This window comes from Melospiza georgiana, chromosome 7, assembly GCF_028018845.1.
Source record: "Melospiza georgiana isolate bMelGeo1 chromosome 7, bMelGeo1.pri, whole genome shotgun sequence".
NCBI lineage: Eukaryota > Metazoa > Chordata > Aves > Passeriformes > Passerellidae > Melospiza > Melospiza georgiana.
Window position 1 is genome coordinate 32,736,117 of NC_080436.1, and position 19,268 is coordinate 32,755,384.

Below are 19,268 nucleotides of genomic sequence, written 5' to 3' on the forward strand. Positions count from 1 at the left end.
AAAAAAAAAAACCTAAATCCACTTGGATTATTTCTCACTATAATTTTTCTATCTAAAATTTCTCTGAAAGGACAGCATTATTTAATAACACCTGACCAGTGTTAAAAATTCCTTGAGCAAGAACCTGTGCAGGCAGTGTTTGACTTCTAGTTACTCAAGATCCTTTAGGTCTCCAGACTCTCAGGCTCCCATTCACACTCTGAAAGCATCACCAGACAGTTTCAATATGCAGCTAATTAATCCATGAATGTTTTATTTCTCAGCTTTTCCCTGACTCTCTGTTGAAGTCTCTTAGGTGAACACACAGCACAGATTAGTTGTGTACAAAGCTGGCACTGTCCTGTGGGATGCTGCAGGGCTGAGGTCAAGTCATGTGGAATTTGAAATCTGATTTTTCTGGAGGGCTTTCTCCAATCCAGCTAAGGCAAAGAGAGCCTAAAAAATTTTACCTTAGCCTGTATGGATAAAAGGAGAACTGTGGAGGTTGAATATCCTTAAATTCCTTGAGGTGTAATGGTCTTTTAGATTGCAATTGCAACAATTATTTTTTTTTAAACATATTCTTTAAACTAGAGTAATGTTTACAACAGGCTACACATTAACATCTTTAACTCTAAAAACATGCACACAAAGGAGTACCAAACTGCATAGTAACACTGGCTATTGTCAAATATTCAGGCTTTGGGGCTTTGCTATGCACGCACACTAAAAAGTAAAAATTCATTGACTGAATGGGTACTTGAGCAGGGTTTGTCCATCCCTGTCAACAAAAGAAGACATTCAGCAGCTATTTAATTAAAAGTTTCCTACATAGGTAAACCTTCTCAGACCTCCTTCAGCTGAAAATCAAAATCCAGCTCTGATGAAAACCTGCACTACATTTTTTCAGTTTAAGAGTTGTTTTAAATGTGCGCTGTGAGCTGATTTGGAAGAGAATTGCAGTGACAGAGGCAGCACACCCTGTGCTGGTTGGATCCCACACACTCTGAAGCCAGAAAAGCAAATTGACCTTGCTGAAATGAACCTGTTTTACTCTGGATGCTTCAAAGGGATTCAATCTCTCTGAATAGTTCTGCCAGAACAGCCTTTATATGAATAAAGCCTTTCTGTAAAAAGTAGCTTTCACAGAAAGGGCAAATAACCATAAAATCAGGATATGCATAAATTGGAGTAATTGTTAAACCTCTAGAGCTAGGCTTTAATTGTGCTCTCAAAAAGGCTTTTTCTACTTGAAAATATTTTCAGTATTATGACCTCTCCCCAGTTAATCTGTAGTTAATTAACAGTTTGTCTTGGCTAACCTCAGCCTGCTGCTCTGCCCCATGCAGCCTCTTGCTCACTTCCTCACAGTGGGATGGGAAAGAGAATTGGAAAGTCAAAAGTGAGGAAACTTGTGAGTTGAGATAATTTCCCAAGGGCAGGCAGGTATAGCCATACCCAGGAAATCTGGGGTTTATTACCTGTTATTGGTTAATTGGGAAGAAAAAAACTCCATCATCCAGGAAGTCTCCCCTTCCTCCTTCTGTATGTTGAGCATGACCATGGGATGGGGATGGGGATGAGATGGAGATGGGATGACATGGAATGGGATGGAGATTGGGATGACATGGGATGGGATGGGACATCCTTTGGGTCAGTGGGATCAGCTGTCCTGCCTTGTGCCCACCTGGCCCCCTCACTGGTGGGTGGGTGGATGGGGTGAGAGGCAGAAAAGGCCTTAGCTCTGTGCAAGCTCTGCTCAGCAGCAAGGAAATATCCCTGTGATATCAATTCTGTTTCCAGCACAAATCCCAAACCCAGCCCCATCCCAGCTACCATGGAGGACATTAACCCTACCCCAGCCATGACCAGGACACAATCACAGATTTCAAAATAACACAGTGGAAAAGATGCTCTTGGCAATCAAGCTTTCCACCTTCACAAGTAATTGAAGCTCACAGTATTCAAGATCCCATCAGACACAAGTTTGTGTCTTTGTGAGTCTTCTGACAGCAGTTTGCTTTTCTAAACTTTGTTTTGTCATTCAAAATATTAAAAGTCTTGGCTGTGAGCACTGCAGTGAGCAATGTCTGGAGAGGAAGAGTGGGAGTTAAAAGTATCTGGCTTATTTTCTTTGCAGCTGTAATAACTCAGAATAACAACAATTGTGCCTCTCTTCAATGAAAAAGGAGTAGGTGCACTCATGGCTCTTCAAAAGCACTTGGAGACTCATGGGTAGTAAGCAAAAACAAAGTAATTTAACATGGTTATTTGTGGAGATAAAGTAGGGTGTATGCATCCAACTGCATCCCCTAGAAGAGCCTGTACATAATTATTTGGCATTGATCAAGTATAATACTTATATTGTTATATTAAATTAGGTTATGTAATGGCAAAAATAAACCCTAATTTTACTTATAGTGCCTTTTGGGGACAAATCCCCTAAAATGGGATGTTTTGAATTAAGCACAGCTCATATTCACATCTCTTTCCGAAGTATATTTGTCCAAAAGGCTCTTGAAAACTCTGGAGATGAGATTTGTGAAAAAGACCTGGAGGAGTATTATTTATGAAACTCTCTTTCCTCTTCAGCTTTTCCAAAATACAGAGGAAATGTTGAAGACCTATGGGATAATACTGTTTCTGTCACTGGTGAACAAATACTGGCTGGCTCTTCTGAGGACCTGTAGTCTTTATTCTCATTAATATTCTCCTAGAGATGACTGAACTGCATTTTCAGACAAGTTTAGGTGGTCATGTTGCTTCCTACCCTGTATAAGAATTTTAACAGACAACTATTTTTTCCCCTCCAACTCCTTAATAGGCAGCTTTCAGAAAGTTTGACACCCAAAGTTTAGAGCAATTTCTGCTTCCTTAGCTGGGTATTTCTTGTGTGCAAGTAATAAACCACAAATATATTTCCTTTTGCAAATTAGATTGTGTAGGGTATTATATAGTGCTGCTGCAGGAAACCTTCAGTGCAAGATATTGTAGAAAGGGAAGATAATTTAAAGACAAATATAACCTCACACTCATCCTCTCACATCGACTGCAATAATAATTTTTAAGCACAAAGATCTGCATGTGAGTAGCTCAGGCACCAGGATTTGTATCCAGGAGGTCTGAAAAAGGTTTTGCACTGAAAAAGAGGACAAAGGATACTGCCCAGCAAAGAAAAGAAAAATTAAATTCCGTGAAGTGAGAATAAAACTTTGAAGTTGAAGCTTGGTAAAATTGACAATCTTTCTGGAATAAACATTTTCTCTCTTGATATTTTACACTATATAATCAGCAGTATTGTTACATAATTGGAAATAATGTAATTAGCTGCCAAAGATGATTAAAAATATGTTTTTATAAATTAATTTTTAAGAAACCTCTCACTCCCTTGCTACTCTGCTAAACTGATCATAAAAGAAGTGATTCCTTTATTGAACTGAGTTCTACAGTTTCACTGGCATAAAAATTGAATTTTGAGTGAAGTATGCAGAGAAGCAACACTCCTGTAAATAAGATATGTAGCTTTTCCCCAGCTGTGCATCTCAAAGCTCTGCACAGGGACAAGCTCTGTTACCTCTGCTCCTTGAGCTGGCCCCCTTGAGCTCTGCTGGGGAGTGAATTCCCTCTGTGTTGTCTTGTGTGAGCAAAGCAAAGATGTTTTGTGTCCTTGCCCCATTTACTGTCATTTACATTTTAGGATCATTTATTCCCATCTCACAACTGTCCTTTCACTTAGATGGTTTTAACTGCTGTTATAATTTAAATGTGTATAAAAAATATGAGCACCATTCACATCACATTGCTTTTGAGGCACAAGGACAGAATAATTCCCACTCCCCCTGCAAAAAGACAAGTGAAAGGAGATGAAGTTCTTCAGTAAGGCTTTGGACTGCTATTGTGACCAAGAGGCGTTTAATGTTTGTCCTAATTTATCCTAACATCTTGTCTGCTGGCCTTCAAAATAGCCAGCACAGAGATGTTTATGTCTTTATTTGGTTTGGTTTTGTCTTGATCTGGTTTCTTCTGCATGCAGTGACAGCATCTTAATCTAGCTGATCAATTATTTTCAGGGGAAAGGAAATTAAGTATTAGAGTTTTTATATCTGTACTTGTTTAAAGAAGGCAGCCAGGTTCTGGGTAATTAAAGGACTATTTGATTAAGTGAATCTGAGGAATTACTTGAGTACTTAATTCTGGTTTTAAAATTCTTTTTGAAATAATGAGGAAATTAAAAAGAAAAGTTGAATTGAAAGCCATAGAAAAAAAATTCTAGTCTACAGAGGATGGGTTTATTCTCTTTTCCTATGAGCCCCTATCTGATTATCCTCCCATTCCTAACCCAGGGAAGTGTCTGTTCCAAGTGCCACACACTGGCCAGCAACCATTGCTAAACAAATATCAGGAGAGTGGCTTGGGAAAGAGAGACATGAACTGAATTCTTACACCAGTAATGGGCATTTTGGATTCAGAATTCAGGTTGTAGCTCTGGAGGTTTGGAGCTGGTTGTGTTTTGCTTTTGTTTCCTTAAGCTCGATCCTCTTTGTTGCCAAAAGCAAGTTTCTCTTTTTGAGCTCACTTCAGATTTCAGCAGAGCTGTTTCATAATTCAGTTTACCTGAACTTAGGACTTAAATAAATAAATACAAGTGAAGGGGACTGAGCAAAACCTGTGTGTTTGGGTCCTTACTGCACCTTTCAGCACTGCAAAGGGACTTACCTTGTTTGTAGGATTTATCATAAAAATAGTTGCAAATTTACCAGTTCAAATCAAGGTAATTTCTGTGCTTTCTTCTTGATTGTACCAGGATCCATTTGGGACCATTTCAACGTTTATTATTGCTCTTTTTCACCTTTTTCTTTCTTCATTGATCTGCAGCCTTATGTCATTTCCAAATGGACTTACTGTACCTGGTTCTTTGAACAAATATTGGCTACTTCTCTGTTTCCTTCTACCTCCAAAATCTTTTTTACTGGCTCCAGCTCTTTAATCACCAATGAGTTTTTTATAGCCATGAGATCTCCAGTGCCAGCCCATGCCCCCTCTACTCTGCCCTGCATCACTATCATTTATTTTTCATCCATATTCAAGACAGAAATATTTTTCCTCAATATTGATTCTGACTTTAATGGTTTGTCCAGGTAATTACTTATCTTCCAGGAAGCTCAGCTGTGAAGTGTCCTGCTCTAGTCAGTAAAGAAAACCAGCCTGAAAAGTTTGAATTTCTAGTGTGAATATCCTGAAAAGTTGCATCAATCCTTTCCACTGTGCCAAGTTTTCTTTTTGATTTGGACCATTTGGGTTCTCAGTGGCACAAAGCCATCTGTGGGGCATGAACAAAAACAATGAGAAAACTCAGGGCATTGAGTAAAATTGTGAGGTACTGACATGATAATGTGCTTTTCCTTCACACCTATAGTTAAGGCAGGAGGTGCATGTGCATATATAGAAGTTCTGGAAAGATCTCTAAATGTACTTTCTGCTTGTTTTATGCTGCTCTAAAAGACTTAAAAGCAGCAGAAACTATTTTGAGTGACCCGTAATCTGCAAAGGAAGAGGGGGGTCAGGCTGACTGCACACAGCACCAAGCAGGATCAGAGAAGAATCTCTGGTTTCCAGCTCTGGTTTTCTGCTTCCTGGGAGAACTCCAAATGCTCCTGAGAGACATCTTGGGCTCTGCAACAGGTGATGGTTTGAAACTTCAGGCAGATCTCCTACTTTTCATCCAGACCCTCAATAGGCATGCTTTGAAGTTCCACAGGATGAATTCTGGTGGCTTCAGTCCCTTCCCTCTGACAGGAAAAAGAAGCAGGAATAGAGCTCATTTCAAAAAATGGCACACTATATAATTAGTGACTGCAAAAGATTGATAACTCCTAATAGAAAGGTCAGAGTTAAAAATGCGATGGCTTATAGATGATTTTCTCACAAACTGGGTAGCTGCTGTAGGTTATCCTGGACACCTGTAGTAGTTGAGGCCTGGAAACTGTGGGTAAATTAAGGGCAGACTTTTGTCATTTAGTTTTTTTCTGTGATCTATTCACTCATCCCTCTGGTAGAGCAACAAAAATTCTTCTTGTCCAGAAGTCATGTAGAAAATAAGATTGAGATCAATGATGTGACAGCCATGGCCTGTGATTACTCAGACTTTCTGTGGACTGTTTTGGGAAGATGATAATGAACACACATATTTGCAAAAAGAAGCTCTACTCTCCCTAAGTGGTTTTCCGGTAAATCATGTGCAGTCTTTGTGTACAGAAGATTTTCTTGGACTGTTGATGTTCCCTGTTGTTTGCAACCATTCTGAAAAGCTACTCTACAAATTGAATTTAACACAGCTCTGGATAGTTATGACAAAGTACCTGGGGTATATATTTTGGTCATCACAAACATTACAGAGGCTGAGTAATTAACAATACATTGTGTCTTTTGAGGATCTGGAGGAGCAACTCTCCCTCCTTTGTGACAAAAACTTCCCAGATGGAGACAATCAGGCTGGACCCCAGGCTGTGGAGAAAGTTCAAGGCTAACCTCTCAAGAAGAACCTTCTGAGAGGCTGTCGCAACAAAATCACTGTCAGGAGGGAAAACTTAAGTTCAGTGAGACTGATACAGGACTTCTGTTTGGATTACAAGAGGCAAAACTTTTTCTTTCATCAACATTTAAAGAATCAGGATATGACAAGGTCCTTGAAGTGTCTCTCCTCTGTAATGGACAAGAGCTATGGCCAAGCTGTACTTATTTATGAAATATTTAATGAGATATTTTTCAATAGCTTCTTCATACTACACTCTGCAGATACCTGCTGGGTATTTCATCTAAGTTTAAAAGGCTTTTTCCTGAAAATATATACTCACATTTTTATTTCTCTTATATTTATAATACAGAGATGTAGAGACAGCATGTCATGGGTCACATGCTCCTCTCTCTTATGTTCTGCACAAAATTTGAGAGGATGAAACCCAGCAGAGCTGAAACCCTTCATAGAAAAATATCTCCTGAATTACCTGCTCAGACTAACAGTAGAGGCCTTGTCTTGGAATTGATTATAACTTGTCACTGCAACAATGTCATAAAATCTTTTAAAAAGTAGGATATTCCAGTTTTGCTTTACTTCTACCAAAACACATTTAGTTGCAAAGTGGTGGTTTGAGGAGGAGCTGGAGAAGCAGAGCTTGATTCTTTGGCACCTTTAAAATACGCTTGTTCCAGGAAATGATTATTCAATATTGTCAAGTTGATCAACAGAACCGTAGGTATCTGGAATGACCACTAATTTTGTCACTAATCTAATCATGTGCACTTTAATTAAAATTTAGTATTTCAATATATTTCTCCAAAATGCTTACTGTAGTTATTTTTCAGTCCACTGCAATCTCTCAGTTTGCTGTAGCTTTGATGGTTTTATTTGTCTGAAATATGTAAATGTGGTTCAACTTTTATTATAGATAGCAATAGGCAGGGAATTGAGGTTAGATTTGATAGCAGAATCATTTATTTATTTGAGAGAAACCCTGAGGTTGCTGATGTGTGAGAATGCCCCTTGAATACATTTGAGCATGTAAAGCATTGTACCAGACTTTTATCAAATGTAGAAACGATTGGGGAAAAAAAAATAGAAATTTTATTCCATGGGAAACTCCTTGGGATAAATATAGAATTTTTGTGAGAGGATTTCTCCTGTGTGCCCTTCCCTGGCAGCACACACTCTGTGGGGTGAGGGCAAAGAGGGAGAGTCACAACCTGGAGGTGACTCAGTGTTGAACCCAGGAAATTCCTCTGGCTTGAAACCCTGCCCAGGGGGCTCAGAGACCCTGGCACAGAGCCCAAGCCCCCTGTGCCTTTGATTTAGCCCATGGAAAAAACAATTACCAACTTTGTATGAGGAACTACAAACCACGAAATTTTAAGTAGAATGATATTTAGTTTGTCACAGGGTGAAAAGTAGAATTTTGGGGTTTTTAGAATGGGGGCTTGGGGTCCCAAGATGGAGGGATTTGGGTGCGCCTTGTCCAGTCTTTCTCCTTTTTCTTGGCCTCCATCTTCTGGGTGATGTTGGCACTTTTGGATTGGTTTAGAGTAGAAACACACTGTCTAACACAGGTGATAGGTATTGGGAAATAATTGTAAATAATATACATGTAGTTTTTAGTATAAAACATAACACTGCCCTGAGGGTGGCCAGAGTGTCTCTGACTGTCCTGCTGAGCAGGCCTCGGCAGGCTGGGGAAAGAATTTTACAGATAAGAGAAAATAAACAGCCTTCAGAATGAGAACAGAAGAATCCTGGCTCCTTCTTTGACTGCCAGGCTGGGAAAAGAGACTCTGACACATCTCAGGGTCAGCCAGGACCAAGAAACCCCCAAGAATTCAGGTGTGAGGCTGTGCCTTGCTGGGGCTCTGCAGGCAATGCCGCACCAGTGAGCTCAGGCAGGCTCCAGGGGAATGACTCAGCTCCGGGAGTCCAAATCTGTCACCCAGGGAGATGGGAGAGTCAAAATCTCCTGACTGAAGAGATAACAAACTGCAGGGGCTGCCAGCAGCTGCCAGGACCATGGCCAGCCTGGGAGAGGCTGCAGGCAGCTCCAGCCACCAGCTGGTAGCTCCAGCTACCACCTAAAAGCACATCCAAGGGGCTAAATCCTGCTTTCTGCTAAATGTTTTGGTGTTGGATGAATGTTCCTTGTTTTTTTAAGGCTGTCTGGTCATTAGTCATCATTATCTCCAGCCCCAGGAGAGGAGAGTTGCAGACACAGAACAAGCCAGGACACCTGAGCTAATTGTGGCTGCCTGCAGCAGAGGTGGGGACTCAGAGCCCCGACGATGAGATGGAAAATTTATGTCATTTAGCTTCAGGAAAATGAGGTGGGAGGTTCAAGGTCTGTAAGGGCAGCAGACAGGAAGAGGAATGCCCTTAGCCTAGAGATGGTTGGTTGGGTTTTTCTGGAACACAGCTTTGCCCACACAGGGGCAGAACTTGGTGTGGAGACTTTAAAGTTGTTCTCCTCATCACCTCCAAAACCTGCAGCACTTCAGGCTGTCTAAACTGTCCACTCCCTCTGTCTGTGTGGCTGCTGCTTTTTGTGATCTCTCCCCTCTAAGTCAGACTTCCCTGCCAGAGATGAATTGTGGCATGTTGGTACCTCTGTGCACCTGGAGAGGTGCACCTGTGAGACAGCAATGTAGTAAAAATCCTGTTACATCTGGATGGGCAAACAAAACTACCTAGCAGAATGAAGAAATTTATTTTTTTTTACATATTGTCTTTTCTATGCCTGAATAGCTTTATATTCTCCTGTGTAAGGCTTCCTTGCTTTTGCAAACAAGATTACTCTGGAAATATCCATTTTACATTCACAGAGACACTATAGATATCTCCAATTTTCTAGTAAGGCCACTTCAAAGAAACCCCAGAAAACCAAAACATCTTTTAAAGCAGTGGATTATTTCACATCTGTCAGCAGATAATAATAAAGACAAGAGTCTGTAATTTACTGTTCAGTATGCACATTTTCAGATGGAACACAGTTTTTAAAAATGCCAGTATATCACCCCATATTTTATTTTCAATTTTTTGTAAATGATGTCTTAAGAGAGAAATAAACCAAATAGAGAGGCTAATATTCAAATTCACCTTTAGTATTGCTTCTGGATTAAATACATTTTAATATGTCTCACAATTTTAATAATCTATAATATGGTTTTATAAGAAAAAAAAATTAGCTTTAGCATTCCAATAGCTCTCTCCAAACCTAATCTTTAAGCACAAACACAAAGAATTTGCATATCTATTGACTTTAGGGGTTAATTTGTGCAATATTACAACAGGTTATTTTAAAAACTGGTATTTTGTGCTGCCTGCTCTTGCTTTCCCTAGGGACAGGGAGATGTCACTTCCCATTAGCAGGATCTTGACCTTGGATGTTCCCAAAGGAGCACAACAGGGCAGCTAATTGCCTGTGCCTTAAACACAGTAACCCTATAACACAAACAAAAGAGAGCAGCTATTTCAGAAATCCTTCAGTGTTCTCTGAAATTATTCTCTGCTGCAGCCAAGACACTTTTTAGCTGAAGAAATTCTTATTGAATAAGAACCTGGGTTTGTCCCTGCACCAAATTTTAGCTACAATGACTGAAAATGAGTCATTTTTCTAGATGCATTTTCAGTTGGCTGACAGAGCAAAAGCTTGAGGATTTTTTTGTGGTATATTTTGAATATGTGCCTTGTAATGCTTTTTTTTTTTTTTTTTTTTGTTTACTGCATCACATTTTCCCTGAAGAATTGATGTAATGAGTTGCTGGGGTCTAGAACTCAAAGTATTAGAAGAGATTTTGCAAAGAACTTTGACTCAGACATATTCTTAGCAAATAATGGGTGTATACAAATGACAAGTGTAATCTAAACAAATTTAGATCCATTATGGCAACACCAGGGAAAATGCATTGAAAAATCACAATGTTCAAGATCTTAAAGAGAAAGTGGCAGATTTCTGCATATGGGGGGCTTTTCAGAGAGGGTTAAAAAGAAAAATCTTGCAAGGATAATTTCATTTTCCCTCATGACTAGAACAGAGGGTTTGGCCCAAGGTTAAGGCAATTAATGGGAATTATTTTCAGTATCTTAATGAGATGTCTCACAAAAGTCAATTTGGAAGCGCTGAGCCTGGCGCTGGGTGCTCAGTAGGAATTGGGTTTATTAAAGGAAGAGGCACCAGCAGATGGTGCTCAAGAATACACAGAATTGCTTCTGGTTCTGCAGGGCTAACCCAGCCCAGCACACAGATATCTGCGAGCAGCTTCCCTCCTCACCAGCTGAGTGCAAGGGAAAAAAGGCCAGGTCTCAAGAGAAATCCTAAACATCCTGTGCATCTTGCACATCCTAAATAATGCCTGGAACCCTCTGAGTCATGATCTCCCCAAAGGAGGGGTCAGTGCAATTCTTTCTTCTTTTGTCAGGTCTGAGATGAATCAGTAGCAAGTCATGATTGGTGTTGTCAAGAAATGCTGACAAATTTGACAGTGAGGGCACTGCTGATTGCCCTAAACCCATATTTTTTATCAGAAAAATTGTATTGCTTGGCTTACTCAGAGCATTCCTTTCCCAGAGAGCTGTCAGTGTCAGTGAGGGGTCTCTAAGTTTTTTAGATGATGTTGCTGTACTGAAATGCAACTGCTTCCTCATTTCGTTTCAGCTTTGTATTTTATATCAGTGATCTCTTTGTAAAACTCTTCTCAGTGCTGCATGTTTCCAGGCATTGTCTGCCCAAACATCTAATCTGAAAATTACTGCCTGTAATACTTGCAAATCTGGTTTTAGAAGAAAATTTATCCCAGCTCTTGCTGCTGCAGCACGTAGGAGATGTCTGAAACACATCCCCAGGCTTGCCATCAAGACAGCTTTTCTCTGTTTCACCATGAAGAATTTTCTTTGCCTCTCTCTGTGAATTTGGAGATGGATAATAGAAAGATCATATGGTCTATGGATACCTTCTGAATGATAATAGAAAAAAATAGTGTTGGAAATGGAAATTATCCATATTTTCACCACAGCATCCAGTACATTGCATAAAGTTCAGAGCTCTGTGGAAGATTGTGTTGTACCATTGGCAAGCACTATCCCGAACTTGCCTCTCAAGTTTTAGAGCTTTGGTTCAGATGGGCATTTAATTAACACTCCTACAGCCTTTTAAAAAATATTTGCTTTTTGTTTTGCCCCATTATTTAAAGTAGCAAGTAGAGGAGAACTTTGCCAGACTTTGGGTTTTGGGGTTTTTTTCCCCTCCTGTACAAGTTCAATTATATCTTCACCTATAACACTATTTTAACTTGGATCACCACATAAACTATTCAAGCTAATCCTCCACTCTCAGAAAAACTGGAAGCAAAGAAAAAAGAAGTAATGGAAATAGAAAATCAGAATAATAAACTGAAAAATAAATTTCTCTTTATTTCAAGGAAAACCTGAAATTTTGGATGAAAATTTTATCTAACTTCTTTTGATCATAACATCATGGTCTCATATGGTAAGGAGTTCTATTCTCCTTGTTTAACATGCAAACTTGAGTCAGACTAAAAATAGCAGATCAGACTCAGGCTGACCAGTGGGTAAGCTTGAGAGAACAGGTGAACTCCAGGGAGTCTTTGCAGGGAAAGAAAGATTAATCACCTGCCCTTGCTCTGAAAGCAACAGCAGTGCCCAAGTGTTGGAGCCAAAGGCTGTGGTTGCTCATTATCAACCACATTAACAATAACATTAATTACAACAACATTAATTAAAATTAAAATAAAATTAATTACACTTAATAAAAATTGCAATAAAATTAATTACAATTGATAACAATTACAATAACATAACAATAACATTAACCCAAAACATCTCTTACTTGTCATGGGGTGCCAATACAGATGAAGGCAAATTGGGCATGTAGATATTCTTCTTTAAACTGAAACCAGCTGCATTTTGATGTCATTGGAATAAAATATGCTGAGCTTGATCCATTGAGAGTCTGACCCAAGGCAGGTGGATGTTGGTGGAGCCTTTCAGCTCCTGATATTGGATTTTACACTGGATGCTTGCAGCTACTTTGTTGGTACTGAAGGCAGCAAAGAACCCCATGAGAGCAACCAAGGGACCAATTCTTCTTTTTCCTCTTTCCCATAGTAGGAAAATTGCCTAATTCCAGCTGTCAAAACCAAAGTTTGCTGAAATCAATAGCAGTCTGTCTGGGTGGGAGCCAGTGAGCAGCACAACAGGGACAAACAGCAGCTGTGGAATGTACCTTGCTCCAGGTCCTTCTGGAATGAGGGCCACTAAAAATAGAAACAACACCATCATAAAAGTTAGCCCAGTGAGCATACCCTGGTGTTATCATGGTAAAATTGCTTTCCTACCAGTGGGGCAATTTGATTCCTTGTCTGTGCCACAGGGATAAAAACAAGCAAACTCCTTTATAATTCTTGGACTCTTTAGTTTTGTACTTGAGCCAAAGAACAGTTAGAAACAAAGTTTTGTATTTCTTCTAAAAAATCTGGTGCAATAGAAAAATTACAATATCCAGCCAAACGTGAAAAAGGGTTATATGACAAGATAGCCATCCTCCCTTTTCCCCTCTTTTCCCAGTATCAACACCTGAAAGACATCACAAAGCCTCAACACCTTGAAATAAGCCTCAGTTGCACAGGGGAAGTCAGGCATAATTTAGCTTCATTAAGTTGGCTCCTCCAAGTTTGGCTCTACTAAACAAAGCTAGTAAAAGCAAACAAAAAGAAACCCTTTGATCCTGCAAAATATGCAGCAGAGATTTATCAAATATGTCTCTGACAATAAAGCCACTTTGCAAACACTGCTGTTGATTCTTATGCAGATGAGGCAGTTAAAAAAATGTGTTTCAGCAATTTATGGTTCTCAGAGTTAATAAAGTTATTTTATTAATGGAAAAAGTTCTCCCTGCTGGACTTCAGAACCTATTGATTTTATTTGAGTAGCTTAGTGGCAGACTGCTAAAGGTATGAGTTCAGGAGAGCTGATGCAGCAGAAAGAAAGATAGTATCTCTTACAAAAATTTAATTATCTTGACACTAAAACTGCATCTTATTTTAAAAATTAATCTCCATTAAAAAAATAGGCAATGTCTAGAAGCAAAATGCCTATCATGTGTTATTGGCAAATCTGAAATGAAACTGCAGGCAGGAATGATTGATTACACCTAAGGCAAGGAGCCATGATATGATAATAAAACTGGTTAGACAGAAAAATATTTGACTGAGCAAGAAATCTAAGCTGGGTCTCCAGAAATGAATGTTCTCATAAAAATACAAATAGAAGCGTGAAGCTCACATAAAACCTGAAGATGTTATGTTCCCTATCTTCTGCTGGGTGGTAAAATCAAAGATGAGAAGAAATGTTGGGAAACCAGCCTGGATCATTAGCACAATGCTTTTTAATATTGTTTTTCCAACAAGGAGAGGGAGCAGAGCCTTCAGCCAATAGACTCAACTCTCAGCCATGAGAAAATGCTTTCAGGTTTCTCAGGCAGGATTTTTGATTGAGTTATCCTGGAGTGTCTTCTCTGCTCTTTACTACTGCTTGGTATTGATGTATATGGAAGGGCATTTTTCTGGTGCTTACAATGTGCTTCTTCCTAAAATGTGTTGTAACATAGAGAGGCTCTGTGGGTGTGTGCCCGTGACTTATATAGACATGGGTGGGTAATATTGCATTGATTAATATATCATATAAACACACAGACTCACTGCTGTGTCCATAGAAACACATTTTGTATTAAAAAAACCCATTAAAATGTGCAGAGTGTGTTTGATACCCTCTTTTCCCCTGGGTAGCTGCAGGGTTTAAGGCTGTAGTGATGGTTCCTGCTTTTGCAGGAGCAGCAGAGCTGTGTGCTAGAGGGATGACATCCCTACCATGAAATCCCTGCACTGCCACTGTGTAAGAATCATTATTTGTCCCCACGGGTGTATTTTGAAGTGCAGGTATATCTGTAATGTCATTTACACACAATGTGTGCAGAAGAGCAGCCTTGTCTTGGAGATTTTAGAATTATGTTCTAAATGTTGTGTTGTAGCAGAGAAAGTAACTGGGAGACTTCAGATGGAAAAGTGCCCAAAATCATGTGACTGTTTTAAAATAACAGCCTTTTATTAAAACATTATAGAAACCCCCTATTTTCTTCTGGAGCTGTTAAAATACAAAATCTACTCTCTTTGCTCTGTTACTGTTGCATTCCAACCAAGCAAAGCCAGAGCCTGGTAAGTCTTCTTTCTGGGAGGTTTTTAATCCTTTAGCTTCTTTCCAGTTCACGTATGACTTTGAAAAGCTTCAAAAAATATCAAAGGATAAAGTAAAAACTGAATCTGATGAGTTTTACAAATCAGTAAAGAAAGAATGATAAAAAAAAACCTAACTAAATTAAATCTGCACAAATAGACCCGTGTAACTCCAAGGACAGCAGTGCTTATCTACACAGAGCAGTAGCAAAAGTAAAGAAAGAACTGGGAATCCTATTGATAGAAAAAAAACAAAGTATTTATCCTGTGGCCAAGGAGGAGATGCTGAAGCTGGATGGTGTCTGAACAGTGATATTGAAAATATTTCCTTTTTCATCTTTAAGGTCACTGACATGCTAACACTCTCTGGCAGTGATGAGGACACATTCTTTGTGTGTACTCAGTGTGAACCCCCTTTTATTCCCAAATAATTTTCCTTAGGTTCTTCCTGGTCCATCCAGCGTTTGGGCTGGAGCAGCTCCAACAGGGAAAGGGCAAAGGAGATCATCTTCACCTGACATTTGTGCTTAGGCAAATTTATAGAGCAAGAGAAGTAAAAAGTCAGAGATAAATAGGACAGACTGTAACAACGAGAGGAAAGCAAAGCTCTCCCAGTACTGCCAGGTTCACATGCATTGAGTGCAGCAAAAAGCAGAGCAGGAAATAAATCCTAGACATAACAGACATAGACTCAGTTGAAGTCTGGAGATCACATCTTGCTGTTGAAGTTCTCCATCATGCCCAGCTGTAATATGAAAGCAGAATTTTCTGGGCTGTAATATGGCAATTAAAATTGATTTATGCACAGAGAGCCTTTGGCATGATATCCCACTGAAATTTCAGAGCCAAAGGTCTTGCCACCAACAAACAGCCAAGTGCTTCTGGGATCTTAATGACAGAGAACTGTAAATCAGGCACCAAAAATGTGGCTGCAAGTTTTGCTGCTCAGTTTGAATATTTCACATGGGCTCCTACCCTCCCCCCAAAATAAAGCCCTGTAGATGTCACTGACATAGAATCCAGTTTATTCTATAATTATAAGGGAAAGGGTATTAGAGCATTTATGAATAAAATTTGTTATAATTTCCACTGTCTAAAAGGCTGAAAGAACCCTGCTTTTCAGTGTGGAGGTCATTCAGGAAGTTCTGTGTGTCCTCAGTGTGCAATCAGGTAAGCATCATCACTCACACAAACACACCTCCATTCGTCAATTTTATAGCTCTGAGAATTTCTGCAGGCTGGATCAAATTAATATATCCTGCTTGAAATTAGAGACATTGCAGCTAAAATACTAAAAATGCTTTTTAAAACCCCTTTAAAAAAATTATCCCTCTAAATCTGTACTGCAGAGCTGAATAGTCAAGTCTGCTCTTGTTTGATTTTTACTCTAGATGAATTCTTAATAGCTAAAGTTTCCACTGAGACACATAGGCACTCAGCATGTTTTAAAATTGGATAAGAGTATTTACACACAATTTTTGAATTTAAGAATGGTGGTACATGAATCCCAAGGATCCAGCCTGCTGAAGGACACTGATTCCTGGTGCTTTTGTGCTGTGCCACCAAGGGAATCCTCACCACGCTCCCCCAAATGCTGGGGAATGTATTCTCCATCATTCTCCTAAGCCATGCAGAATGAAGCGCCTGAATGAGAGCAGAACATGAACCACATCTAGAAATGCCTTCTGCCCGTTATTTCAAAGTGCAAATTATAAACATTATGCTAATTTTGTACATTCTACATCTTGCAGTCATTCTGCCTCTTTCTTTTGCCCAAAGCTGTAATGGGTTACAGAAATATATCCAAAAAACATTCTATTGGAGGTTCATTTTTTGGTTTTCAATTTTCATGTAAAAAATAAGTGCATGGTTGGTTTATCTGATTTTGGGATTACTCAAATACCCTTTTAACCTGTTCCAATCAGGAGGAATTGAATTCATACTCCAGGGCATCTGTTTAAAGGCATCCTGCAGAAACAGAGGGAAGAAGAAATGGGGGGAAGTAATCTTTAAGTTTCTGTTTGTTTATCTGAATGTTATATTTTGTGCAGGGCAAAATAGCCTACAGTTTTGTCATTTAAGAGATGGGAAAAGCCTAAGGCATTTGATGTGCCTGAATACTTTTGTTGTATTGCCATGATATTTAGAAAAAGACATGTATTTATATTATGTGTTTTGTCTACCTAGAGCCTAGCATCTGTTTGGTAAAGGTTTGGGTACCATTTTTTATAATTTGTGTTTGCTTGTTTCCCTGCATATCACACAAGGTTACTGTTCCTGTATTCACAACATTTATTTCATTGTAATTCCCTGACAAACTACTGAGGTTGAAAGAAAAGTGTACATTCTTCATCATTCTATCTTTCACCTTTTTCCTTCTAGTTTTAGTTTTTCTTCTCCTTTCCCCTCTATGGAAGGGTGCAACGATGTCCAGAAGACAAGGAACAGGCAAAATTTTTTTGTCTTTTAAATATCTTTAATTGTTCTGCAATATAAATTATTTCCTACTTACAAAACAACATCTGAAGAAGGAGATGTTTTTAAAAATCTGACTCACGATTTCAATCCTAACATAGCCAGGAAACACACCAAAATGTTCTCCACTGTGTGAAGGAAGGGAGGGAAGAGAAATGTCAGTAATATTGGTGCTTGCCTCAAGTAATTCTGTTGACAATAGGGGCTAATTAACAAAATTAACCATGTGCTTTATGCATTTTTAAGCAAACACAGAATATTATTGCACAAGAAATGGCTCCCTCACTGGTGGGTGTGTAGCAGGAATTACACCAGGGATTTGTTTGGCTCCGTGCTCTCATTCTTTGCTTGGCAGCAAGAGGGGCTAAAGAGAAGTCAGAAACAGAGACTGCATGGAAAATATACTTGTTTTCCTCACAGAGCGCTGCCCTGGCTTGTAGAGTGTGTAAGCTAAAAAAGGGAAAGAAATTGGGTTAGGAAACTGTCCCATCCTTGACATTTCCAGTTAATAGATTCAGTATCCCCAGTTATCAGACTCATGATCTACTTCTACTTCTCTGTTTTGGTTTTCTTCCTCCTTTTTGGCTTCCAGCTCTCCTGAAGTCTTGTAAATGTAAGCACCTCAATATAGGCTCATGTGTCTGCTTTAAGTTCTCTACTGAATGTAGATCCTCTTTTAAATAATAGCTCACAAGGTTTGAGTCTCTGGTGAGAGTAGTACTTCTCCATTTTTCTCTTTTTCGATTTTTCTGTTAGTTTTTATTAGAAGGAACCAGATTCTTCTCTGATAAATAATTTAATTTACCCAAGTTGGTTTTATTATCCTGTATTATTTCATCAAGCTTTGGACAAAACAGGAGTTATAACCCCTTCCAACTCCTCTTATCCCATTGCCATGGTGTAGGAGGAAAACATTTCAACATAACATTGTGTGCAGTATACCAGGAAATAACAGGCATTTTGAAGTCTTGGTACCAAACATTTCTCACAGATGTTAACTGTCCACTTAGTATTGGAATTGTTTTAAAAACATTGGAAGTATTGTATGAGATGGTGGCTAGATGATGCGGAGTGAATATTTAATTTTTTCCAGAGTGAATATGTAATTTTTTCTCCTCTCTCTCTGATGACAATTAGATGTCACAGAGGCAGTCCCACCTTTCAGCCATCATCATCCCACTCTCTCTGCAGGAACCACCCTTATTGCTCCAGTGCCTGCACTGAATTTGCTGTGCATACTGATACATCATTTATATCACAGAATTGCTGTCCATTTGAGGCGTACATGTTATGCTCCATACATAAGTATGAAATTTGAGTTTCTCATTGTCTCTGTCAGGGCTTTATTTTGGGACAGGTTATACTTCATTGCAGGTGGCAATGTGGCACTTTTTGGAGATCAGAAAGAACATTCCTGTCTCCCTGGAGGCTGTATCTGAATGACTGTATCCAGCCATTCTTTTACTCTCTGGGCTCACTGAGAGTTTAATAGCACTGATTGATTTTCCTGAGAATGTAGTACAGGAGCCTTCTCTATTCACTGTGATGTGATGAATCCATGGGATTGAGTTGGTGCACTCAGTAAAATCCAGAAGGGTAAACCCAAGATCAAGTGTGGAATGGTGGCTTTTAACAGCAACGCACTGCTGCTTTGGTGACAGTCTGTTTAGAGGTCTGGACCAACAGCTGAGTTTTGTAAATGCAGTGTGCTATGATTTTGGTAGGCCAGGGAAACAGCAAAGTAGAAATAGAATTTCATACAAAGGTGGTGTCTCATATTTGGGGTTGTTTTTTTTAATACAAGGCTGGTACAAACCAGGAAGACTGTAGTTCACTGAATCAGAGCACTGTAGTTCTCATAATTTGCCTTCATTTGCTATAAATCCTGGAACCAAGTGACTTAGACCCAGATTTATTTTTTCTATCAAGACATGCTGTCAGGATTTCAGAGGAAGAGAAATGAAAACTCTAAACTGCTGCTGATGCTTTTCAGAGATTCAACCTCTTTGGTCCCTGACAGAGAAGCAGGATTG